The following is an 11,717-nucleotide window of genomic DNA, read 5'->3' on the forward strand; positions in this document are numbered from 1 at the left end:
TATCTTTGAAGATCCAACTTTTGCATGACATCATCCATAATTAGAGAAGAAGAAGTAGCATCCTTTGCCGCTCGATCAGCCTGCTCATTTCCCAATAAACCGATGTGACTTGATACCCATAACAATTTAATTTTTCCGTCGGGTGTTGTAATTATATTCTTTAATTTGTTGATGGTGCTCCATCTCGAAGTCGAAGGATTTCGTATAGCTTTTAATACAGACAAACTGTTAGTAACAATGACGGTTTTAGGTTCGTCTGTATGGGAAACATTCGCAGCGTGAAGGATAGCTCTGGTTTCGGTTGTGAAAGTTGAAGCACTTTCGTGAAATATATGATTGAAAAGTACCTGTCTTGAAGCATCTACCATGGCACAAGCAGATCGCAGACCAGAAGATTTTGAGCCATCTGCGTATAAAAAATTCCAACCGCTGCTTCAGCTATTAGATTACTGAAGACATAATTTGGAGTATCTTCTTTCCAGTGCATAGAAATGTCAAAAGAGTTGTCTTTCAAAATCATAAAGTCATGGAGATTTAAGACCAAGACAGCGGAAAATTTTTAATGAAATGTTCAATTCCTTTGCGACGCATAAACAATCGCCAATGGCAGACGAATTTTCTTGGCAATAATAATATTTCTCATGTTTTCACCGAGAATAAATTTGTTTGAATTAAGAAGCTTGAGGACTATTTTAGCTTTTAACTCATAAAGTCTATTTTCTAAAGTTGGGAGACCAGTTTTAATTATAATATTATATATGGGCGACGTCCGAAAAGCACAACAACTTGCTCTGACGGCTTGGTGAGACCCCGGTTTAAGGATGTTGATATTAGATTTGCAGCTATTGCTGTGAATTATCAAAGCATAGTCAATCTTGCTGAACACAAGCATTTTAGTAAGATAAGCAATAGTGTTAATATGCGCATGGCTTCTCCAAGCTAAGTTAAAAGAGAGTTTTTTAACCGAAGACAGTGTGTTTTCCAACGATAATTGGAAAACGTGAGCCCGAGAACATGGAGCGTCTGCACGTCTAGTACTCGTAAGTCATTAATATGCATCAGTAGGTTTCCTGCATCGCACATTTGTTTTCGACAAATGTGCATTTTTTTTGATTTTTGTATAGAAATTTTAGCCCTTGAGGGTTTTGCCCATGTGGAGATCTCTCGTGCAATAGATTCGAGGATGTTAATTGCTTTCGTGTTGTCTTTTTCTTTTGTAAAAATGTATACATCGTCCACGTAGAGACAATGTTCGATCCTCGGTACACAGCAAAGAATTTTGCTAATTTCGTTGAAGGCGATCTGGAAAAGCATGACAGAAAGAGGAGATCCTTGCGGAATGCCATTCATTAGCGGAAAGGAATTAGAGACATGATAGTTGATTCTAACTTTGAACTGCCGATGCGGCATCAATGATTTGATGTAGTTGAAGAATTTGGGTCCAACATCCCATGATTTCAAGAGGCTTAAGATAACATGAAGACCAACTCTGTCAAATGCTTTTTCGAAATCAATAGAGAGAATTGTTACGTGATTTCGTTCGGAAATTGCTTTGCTTGTGAAATAATCAATATGTAACAGAGCGTCGATGCACCCTCTATCCCGCTTGAAACCAACTTGTTGCTTTGTTATCAGGTTCTTGGACTCAAGAAGCCAAGATAATCTAGACGCCATAATCTTCTCTAATACCTTTGAGAAGCAAGATAAAAGAGAAATTGGGCGATAATCCTATGCGATGGAGACATTTTTTGAATTTGGCATTGCCAGTTTCCACATGAAGGGTGTGTGGCCAGTCAAAAATACCGTATTATATAGGTCCAGTAATTTCTTTTTAATAGACTTAGACATAGCACTGATCATTTGGTAGGAGATGCGGTCTAGACCAGGTGTCCTTCCCTTCAAATTAGAGAGACAACTTCCAAGTTCTAAAGGAGATATGCAATTTTCCAGGAACGTGGCACATCTATCAATATTATTTGAAAGGGATATTGGAGTCCTTTTACTTTCGATGAAAGCACTGGCGAAGGTGCTGTCAGGGCAGTTTTCGCACCACATTTTTCTAAAGTAATTAGAAATCTCATCTGCGGCAGTTAAAGTTCCGTTGGGAGTGCAGATGGCTGTGTATTCCTCTCAAAAAAAGTTCGAAACTAAGTGCCTTTGATTTTAGTAATTTCTTCTTGAATGGAGCATTGGCCTTTTTGCATAATAAAAAATGATCATGATCAGGAAATCTCTTAAAGCCATAGATTCATTTTATTTTTCCTCAAAAACGAAAGCATGTTGTTCCAAGAAGGAAGCCTAGCTCGTTTGAAAAAGCTGTTGGATTGTGGAATAGAGAGATGAACAGCAGTGCGAATCGCTTTAGTTATAATAGCAGCATCATGGTTGCAGTTCCCGTCAAATGGCTTTGAATCCAAAAATGACTCTACCGGTTTGGAGTAGTGGATCCAATCCGCTTTATCTAAGAGAAATTTGGCCTGTTTTGCTGAGGAAACAGAGGACTTTGAAAGGTTAAGATCGATTATGATTGGAAAGTGATCGCTATTATGCAGATCATCAGAAATAGACCAGGAAACCAAAAGAAGAAGTGAGAGCAACAAGTTAAAAGAAATATATATATATATATACATAGTTGTAAAAGAATGCAATGAATGTAGATATTTATATATATATATATATATATATATATATATACATATAGTTGAAAAGTAGTAGTTGCATATGTATATATCAAATATATATTATATAAAATATATATATAAAATATATATATATATATATAAATATATAAATATATATAATAAATATATATAATAAATATATAAATATATAATAAATATATAAATATATATAATAAGTATATATATATATATATATATATATATATATATATAGGCATATTATGGGTTTGTATATAAAGCAGCTACGTATAAGAATCAAATAGTTATGTAAGACAATGGTAAACATACAAATCAGGAATTTTATCGAGATCAGCGCTAATGGACGAAGATATACCTGTGGAAAATTATAACGTATCGTGAACTACAGGGGGTTTAGTTAGGAAACAATTGCTTCCTTAAAAGGGTAGCAATTTGACACAAACAGAATTCTTGTTCCTACAAACAATGAAAAAGAAAGAGCGATCAAATAAGCTCAGCACGAACCCACGCGAAATCAAATCCAGCACCTCAACCAAAAGTGCACTTGAAAATGTTTTTGGCAGTAAATAGATAAATATATAGCAAAATGATAGTAATTGTCCAAAAAGAAGCGCAAATCATATAAATAATAACAAAATGTTTATATCAAAATACTGAAACTATACGGCCAAATAGAACAGAAAATAAAAATTGAACCTTTCGTTGCTTTTGCTCATGTCTGTAATAAGATGAAACATTGTGTTAGCAACGTTTGCCCTTTTATGCAATGCGAGTAAATGAATTGATTGAAAAACCGCTGATGCTTACTCACACATATGAATTATTAACAAAGAGCAGAACAATACTAAAATTTTCCTTTTGTTTACTTTAGTTTTTATTTTACACTGATATAAGTAATTAAATGAGCGGGCCCGAAAACCACCTCGATTCACAGTCATATAAATTGTGTATTAATAATTTGTACACACGTGTAATATGGTCTACTCTTTGGATACCACCGCGTACAAGAAAATGTTAACACTTATATGTCAAAACTGGCTAATTGTAAATTGAAAAAATTTAGTGGGCCAAATTTGCACCACATGGTGCTACTTCCTGGTCCTCACCGCCTATAAGATTTCCAGTGGATAGTAAGCACTTCAGAAAAAGGTTTAATTTTTAACATTTTATGAGAAAAATTGGCCCACAGTAGCAATTTAGCAAAAAAAAAATAAACTGTAGGGAATTTAGACTGGATTTTTTTAGTCTCTAACTTGTACAGGGGATATTATGAAAAGCAAGTCCTTATGTAAAGAGCAAGTCTGATTTCTATTTATTATAACATTTTTTGGAAGTAAATTAAATTTGTTAACTTTTGATCACGTCATGTGATGTTTTAATGTACTTTTGGAGGCTCTCTTGAAATGTATATAGGTTCTTTCCGTGACGTGTCGGTTGCCTCCTTACTAAGTGATTGCATTTGATTAAAGGCACTTAGAGCATTGCCTTTACCACCCTGACGACCAGTAACTATTGTAGTGCGTACACCCTTTGATAGAGGTCAACGATTTTCTTCGGCTGCTTGTTGTGGCTTATTTTCGGCAACTGCCTGCTTAGCTTCGCATAAACGCTTTTGTTCCTCAGCTCGTTTACTTGTCCCCTCTTCAGTGCTTTTAGCTAAATTCTCGAATTTTGCTTGCAGATTTGACAGTTTCGCACCTATAATAACAGTTCCCACTTTAATTAGTGACCACTTGCTTTGTACCTTCATCATGCGATCTTTTTGAATGCCAAACTTGCCATCAAACCCCTGTTAAGATTAGTAAATAAAATTCATCAACATTTGAATATTTTGCGCTGTCTTCATAGTTCATAATTTCCCCTAGTTTTTTTCTTTGGGACACTTCCCCACTTTCGCCCTCTTTCTCTCTTAAACGAATTTTCACATCAACATTTCTATTCGATTCCTTGCTTCCTACTTCGATTTTCTGCTAGAGGGTATATTTTTTATTGCCTTACAATTTTATGGCCCAGTTGACTTTCGTGCTTTTGCGGTGCTTCTTTATGATCCCAGCCCACTGCTGACTACTTATCTTTACGATCTGACTGAACGCCAAATTTGTCTCCAAGCCTTACTCGTAGAGTAATCTAAAATAAAATTTTTCAATTAGTTAAAGTAAATTCTTTTTCTATCTTATCGGGCATAAGCGACGACAAACCTTTTTGCTACTCCACTTTTTCAAAATATGTGGCCAGCAAAAGGAAAAATATATTTATGGCCATAAGATGATAACCTGTAAAATATGACCAGCAAGAGGAAGATCAGTACAAAATATATTTATGGTCATTGAATGCGTGCGTAGCTATTAAGGGAGAATAATCGACAAAACAACCTTAATAAATGTTGTAGTATTATCGATTTGTCGCACTCTACCGTAATTTACAAGTTATTGCTAAGTTTACATTTTACACCTAACCTAGTTAAGAGTGTAATTCTAGTAATAAGCTATTAATATAATATTATATGCTTACGTTATTATTCTAAGCGATAACCTACTTTAGTTGCTTAAGTTAGCATTAAGTTATTTCTTATATAAGATACTGACCATACATTAGATACATCATAATATAAGCAAGTATTTTAAACGAAAGTTAAAGAATAAAGAATCTAAAGTAATCCAATAAACCAAAGAACATTTAATTTCTAAGTGGTGTCACTACAATATATATTAAAATATCAGATATTTATTGGGGTTATTATTATTTAATAGAATTGCCACGTGGTAAGAAATTTTCCATTTTATAAATATATTCTATAAATACTACAACATTTGTAGCAAATGAGCTGCTTCAATTTTCGTTTATTAATCCTTCGCACTCTGTATAAGTTCGCCTGTATATAGTAACATTAGGTACGCGAAAACGTTTCTCTTCTTTTGACCTGTTTTTTCCTAAAAACGCACTTCTAAAAGAAATTGACACGGTAACTCTTATCCATGTCATTGCAAAATAATTATGTTGAAAAAAAGAATTATTTTGCTTTCGTTTAACTTACCAGATTTTCGAGGAGATTTTTGCTTCCATTGTGCCTATATAAAGCAAAAAAGCGAAAGTTATCGAATAACTGTTTTTGGTATTGCTCACATAATTCAAGTTCAGCCAAAAAACAAAAGTTAAATTTTTCACGCATACTAATTCCTTTAGCGGTTAAAGCGATTGAGTTAAAAACACACATTTAAGAAATGTATTTGTAATAATTTTTGGTTGATACTTTACTACGTCTCCATGCAGCAAAAATAACTAAAATATCCCTTTTTTTAAAGAAATATAATGATAAAATAATGCGAATGATGTTATAGCGGGTAAGAAATTTAGAAGATTTTGCGCAAATATTGTTGTAATCTACTTCCACGAATAAAAAAAAAGAGCGCAACCTGTCAGATGGCTGCTAATTAACAGCATTACTACTGTTATTCGCAACGGAAACGCAGAAAGCACGTAATAACTTCCTAATTTGAATTTTGAAAAAATTAGTAAATCAACTATATATTTGGTTTTATACAAACGATTTCTGCTTTTATCATTTCAACTTTTTGGTTAGCGATTTAAAGTAATAGCTCGTACATTTGTTAATATTCTTTATGTTGAAACAAGCACTTTAAAGTAGCAAAGACAACCATCCATATTATTTAAAATATAGGCGGATACAAAATCTCTAAAAGAAATATTAAGAGCACAAACACTATGTGTAATAAATATAAAAACGTACAGAGATTGAAGGAGAATGTTTATTTAGAAAAAGTCTTTCAATTACCGTCTTTCGTTTAGGAACATGAAAATATTTTATATGAATTATTGGAACAAAAATCTGCGTGCGTAACCGGTTACTTGGACGATTTTGAAGTAGATGAAGAAGAGGAATTATCTGATTGGGAAAATAGTATTTAGATAATACTGATGATAGTAATCTCGAAAATGATTTGGAGGTATTTCTTCTCAACATCAGAATTATATCTCTTACACTTCACAATGTACAACTTAATTTGTGGAAACAATCGCAATGTAGAACTTAAGGTTTTGTGCTTTACTATTCTCAAAGTACCAGCAGAACGTGTAATTTAACATATCAAAGTTCCATGTAGGTGGGAATATATTGAAATAGATGGCGAATTGTGATTTTAATTGCGTAGGCATAAACGAATGATTGCATGATATTTGTGTATTTCTACTGTGAGAACATTTTGTCTGTAACATGTAATAATAAAGACACAATAAACATGTGACAAAAGAAATCAACTTTCTCGTGAGCGTATACATGCATAGGGATGTATTCTTATTCAATGTTAATTATAACAGAAATCAGCAGTTGTAACAGATAGGACGTGATATGCGCACTTCACACATTTCTTTCAGCGTTAAAAAGTATCCCTTGTCAAAACTGCTTTAATTTAGTCTCCTTTTAGTGAAGAGATACGAAATAATATGGTGTTAACAAAGAAAACAAAGGAAATAACTATCCAGGAACGAGGTGACGAATTAGTTTAGTGCGTGAACCCTTCGACAGTGGATGTTGTTCGTGACGAACCAATAAAAAACAGAAGAGAAAAAAAAATAATTCCCAAGTGAATGCATTGAGAAGAGAATTTAATTAAAAAGAAATTTCCAAAAATGAACTTAAACGCAAAATTTTTTAAAAACGTCGTTATATAACAATTTGAGCAGCTATCTGTGCAGCAATTTTGTAAGCATTCATTGAAAACATAACATCTTAACATAAAAAAGAAAAAGCGAAATACATCTTCTCAACGTTAACGAAAATTTTTGCTCCCCTTTAGTGAAAATGAAAAGGCTTTGTAGGGGAGTACAAGACGATTTTCATATTTCAAACCAAGTTTAATAAAAATGTTTTATATAAGTTAATGCTTTTAGAGTTTTTGGTTAAAGTGCTGGTTTGTGACGAAACAAAAAAGCAAACGGATTTTTTTTCTTACTTCGAATAAATGAAAAATCTCTATACATCATAATTCCTTATACTAAACGTTGTCATCATCCTCAAAGCAAAGTGTCGCAGTCGTCGTGGTTCGTCGGCATCGTTAATTTCATCGTAGTATTAGTAATAGTACAGTGGAAACGTGTCGCGCAGTCAAGTTTTCCATTCCGTTAAACTTCACGCCGTATGAAGCATCCTAAATGGTCGTAAATCAAACATACGCAAATGAAAGCAAGCTAAATCTGCGACAGTTACAATCTAGTGGTTACATCTCTAAAGTCAGTGCAGGAGAATCGCCAATTGTTAATTGTGCAGTTGATTTTTCTTTCTTCCTATAATTAAAACTGTTTAGGTGCGCTCTTGAGAGGTACAGAAAAAGAGAACGGAAGAGAAATATTTTATAGTATATGATGCTGGTAGGAAGATTAAACTCGGGTGCACCATATCTTTATGGAAAATGGAAAATGTAAACAAAAATTAGAATTTGCAACAACAAGCGTGTACGTTCCACGGCTCGGCAACAAACACACATACGTTATAAGAATTTCAAATAACAAACACATACGTATCACTTCTCCTTTAATTTGCCAGAATTCGAAGTTCGCTCATTTGCTTACATGAACTGGAAGAAAAATTCAAATGCAGCCAGCTTCATATCAAATAATATGAGCAAAAGCTGTAGGTTCGATAATGTTTGTAAATGAGAAACAACCAGATATGTAGGCAATTATGCATTTTTCCTACAAGACTTCAACGTATATATTTTGTAAATTTAATTTATACGTTTGCATATAACTAAAATTCGAAATTTTTTTTCCACAGACTAGCTTTCTAACTGTCGTTATATTTGTTTAGCCATTTTCACGTTAAATATTCTTTTTATGTTGTAAGTGTTAGCTCGAAAAATAAAGAGATATATAATTCTAACGAAACCTGGAATAAGTATTAAGAATTTATTAGAGAGCAACAGTGTTGAGAATTCGAATGGAAAGAAATTAGAAAAAGCTATATAAAAAATTGTTCTCTCGTACGTCATGTGACTATTCAATAAATGAGGTTACATACATCTTTCCTAAACTTTTTTAAAATTTAAACGCAAAAATGGATTACAATTTATTAAACTTTAATTGTTGCAAATTATTTGAGGCATTTAATAACTTAACCAGCATATGTTGCCTTTCTGTATATTTTATAAATTTCCTTTAAAACGCTTGATTGTCCTCTTACTTGTTACACTCTATCCTTCAACACTTCAAGGTTATTTGTTTAGTGAGCGCATGCTTTTACAAAATATTATTTCGCGCCTGCAATTTGAAACGACCGCTATAAGTGACGATACGTGTAATAAAGCGTGCGGAAATAATGACCACAATAGGTTATAAGCATTCGTCTGCAATTTTGTTGGCATTGATGAACGAACGAGTGCCCATGCAAACTGTTGTTTCAAATGAAATTAGGATTGAAAAAATTCTCATCAAATATTTTATTTTATTGATTTTTAAGTGCATTACTCATAAAAACGTCGATTTTTAAAATCTTAATTGAGAACAGCATCTCCATTGTTTTAAATTCACAAAATTTAGTTTTCTTAAATTTTAGGTAGTGAGAATTGGACATAGTCAAGTCCACTTCATAAGTGGAGAAGACCTAATTTTTAGGACTATGTTCAATTCAACTTTTTTTAAATAATAACCATTACAGAATATCCTGTAAAAATAAATCCGATATGTGATCAAAAAGTGATTCACATTGCGATGGAGTTTTTTTTAAGAGAAAAACATTATTATGGCATATTAACTTTTAGAGAGTGTAACCTAGCAAGGATTTCTAAATGCGTTAATTATATAAATTATTTTACCGTCCTTCAAATTTAAAACCAAATTGTTTCCCATTCCCATTTTTTTGATTCTATGATAAAATAAAGGCATAACTTAAATAACATTTATTAACTACAATTTGAGCAAAAAATAATTTATTTCGCTCCACATTTTTGATAAGAACAAAAGTAACTAAACGCCAGAAATGTCAACAAAAGGAGACCGATATTTTGAAAGTTACTTTCTCATTCACATCTTCTCTGATGGTTATTTGTACATATATTTTATTCACTATTATTTTAGTTCAATAACATAACACAAAAATGAATTTTTGTGCAATGCAAGAAAAGAGGCACTAACATATAATGATATATAAATTTTTAGACAATTAATGTGATTGCAGGCGCGTGAACTAAAGGGGTGTAACAAATCCTCTGAGTCTTTTGTATCCGTAGTAATTCTTCATTGCTCTCCGTAGCACTATTAACATAAGATTATTTAGACTCAGATTGAATAATGCCTCTTAGGCCAACTAACTCTTAAATATGTACCTTTTAATCTAATCTATGGGTCTGCAGCCACTTCATTATAAATGGACAATATTTAAATAAATATGTGTGTATCAGCTAGTGAATGTCAACACAGTTCACACTGTGATCTCTTCATAGGCATTAAAGGCTTTCAAGTTAATATCATCTAAGGGATGTAGATCACTGTAATTGAGATAATATTCTCAAACGTACGTCCACTTCTGGACGCAGTAGACATGTTAAGAGGAAACTTTCTCCTTGTGATATGACTATCAAGCGAAAGAATAAAAAGCTTTATTTCATTTTAATCAAATCCCGATTTTAAATTTTGGGTTGATTAATATCGTCTGCAAAGGAAACAAAGTGTGAGATGAGTTTTTTTCCAATTATGTCCAATTGTTTCAAACATTTTCCTCTACTCCTTCATCTGCAGTGTTCTTCGAGAGCATTATTAAAGTACATTAATGCGCAATATGTTGAAGTGGATGAGAAGGAAAATTTTAAACGTATGTAAATAATTACACGTGCATACTTATGAGCGCAAGAAAAATTAAGAAAAATACATAAATAAGTATCTACACAAATGATAATTTTAAAATGTCTCAAGTTAATTATAAAATACCATAATTGAAATAAAAATTAAAATATAAATGTAATGTTGGCACACGTTATATATTGTCACTTAAATAGTGAGGTGATGTTAATAAGAGACGGGCGGAATCGAAGAAACAACTTGACCTAGAAAAAAAATCAAAAAAAAAAAAAAATAAATAAATAAAAGCAAACGCAAAATGCTAATTTACGCATACGTTTGGGCAGATCCACACGAGATAGTCTGGTAGACTTTTCAATAAACGTTTAACTCCGCAGCTCGATGAAAAGTCGTTCGAAATTTCTTAAGGAATAATTGAGTTTTATTTCTCTCTACAGCAGTAAAATTTTACAAGTTGCAAGACGCAAGTGCGTGTATAAATAATTACTTACGGATTTGCGCGTTTGTATGTATGCACCTATACTCTCATAAGGAGTTTATTTCGGTATATGAAGAAAATTTGCAACTATTGTTTGAGGGCGTTTTTGGTGCTTGAATAAAGTTACTATATCTCCAAGGATACCGCACGACAATTCCCAAACTTGGTCCGAATATCAACTAAACTATTGAGACGAGCTAACATACTTAATAATTTAAAAAGAGAGAGAGGAACAGAGAGAAAGAAAGAAAGAAAGGAATGGCCAAATGGGGAAAAGAAAAATGTTTATACATTTATGAATGTACATAATTGCACAAAACGGAAATCTATATGAAATGTTAGGAGTTATTTAATGAATGAATTTGAAAGTTGAAAACGACAACATTACATTACTAAACGTAATAAAATTTGCTCTCCCCTTTGTGGTGATAATCATGGACGTATCAGCTAATTGATTGAGATATCTTTTGCTCTGAACTATTCGAAAGTTGCGACAAGTATTTGCACGATATATTTAAATCGATAACTGCGTGCTTCAAATTTATTCAACAATAATATGATACTTCCAGTATAGGTATTCTTTTCCAGTATTAACTTCGAAATAAGTATTCTTTTCCAGTATTAAATTCGAAATAAATATTCTTTTCCAGTATTAAGTTCGAAATAAGTATTCTTTTCCGGTATTAAGTTCGAAATAAGTATTGTTTTCCAGTATTAAGTTCAAAATAAGTATTCTTTTCCAGTATTAAGTTCGAAATAAGTATTCTTTT

This window comes from Glossina fuscipes, unplaced genomic scaffold, assembly GCF_014805625.2.
Source record: "Glossina fuscipes isolate IAEA_lab_2018 unplaced genomic scaffold, Yale_Gfus_2 222, whole genome shotgun sequence".
Taxonomy (NCBI): domain Eukaryota; kingdom Metazoa; phylum Arthropoda; class Insecta; order Diptera; family Glossinidae; genus Glossina; species Glossina fuscipes.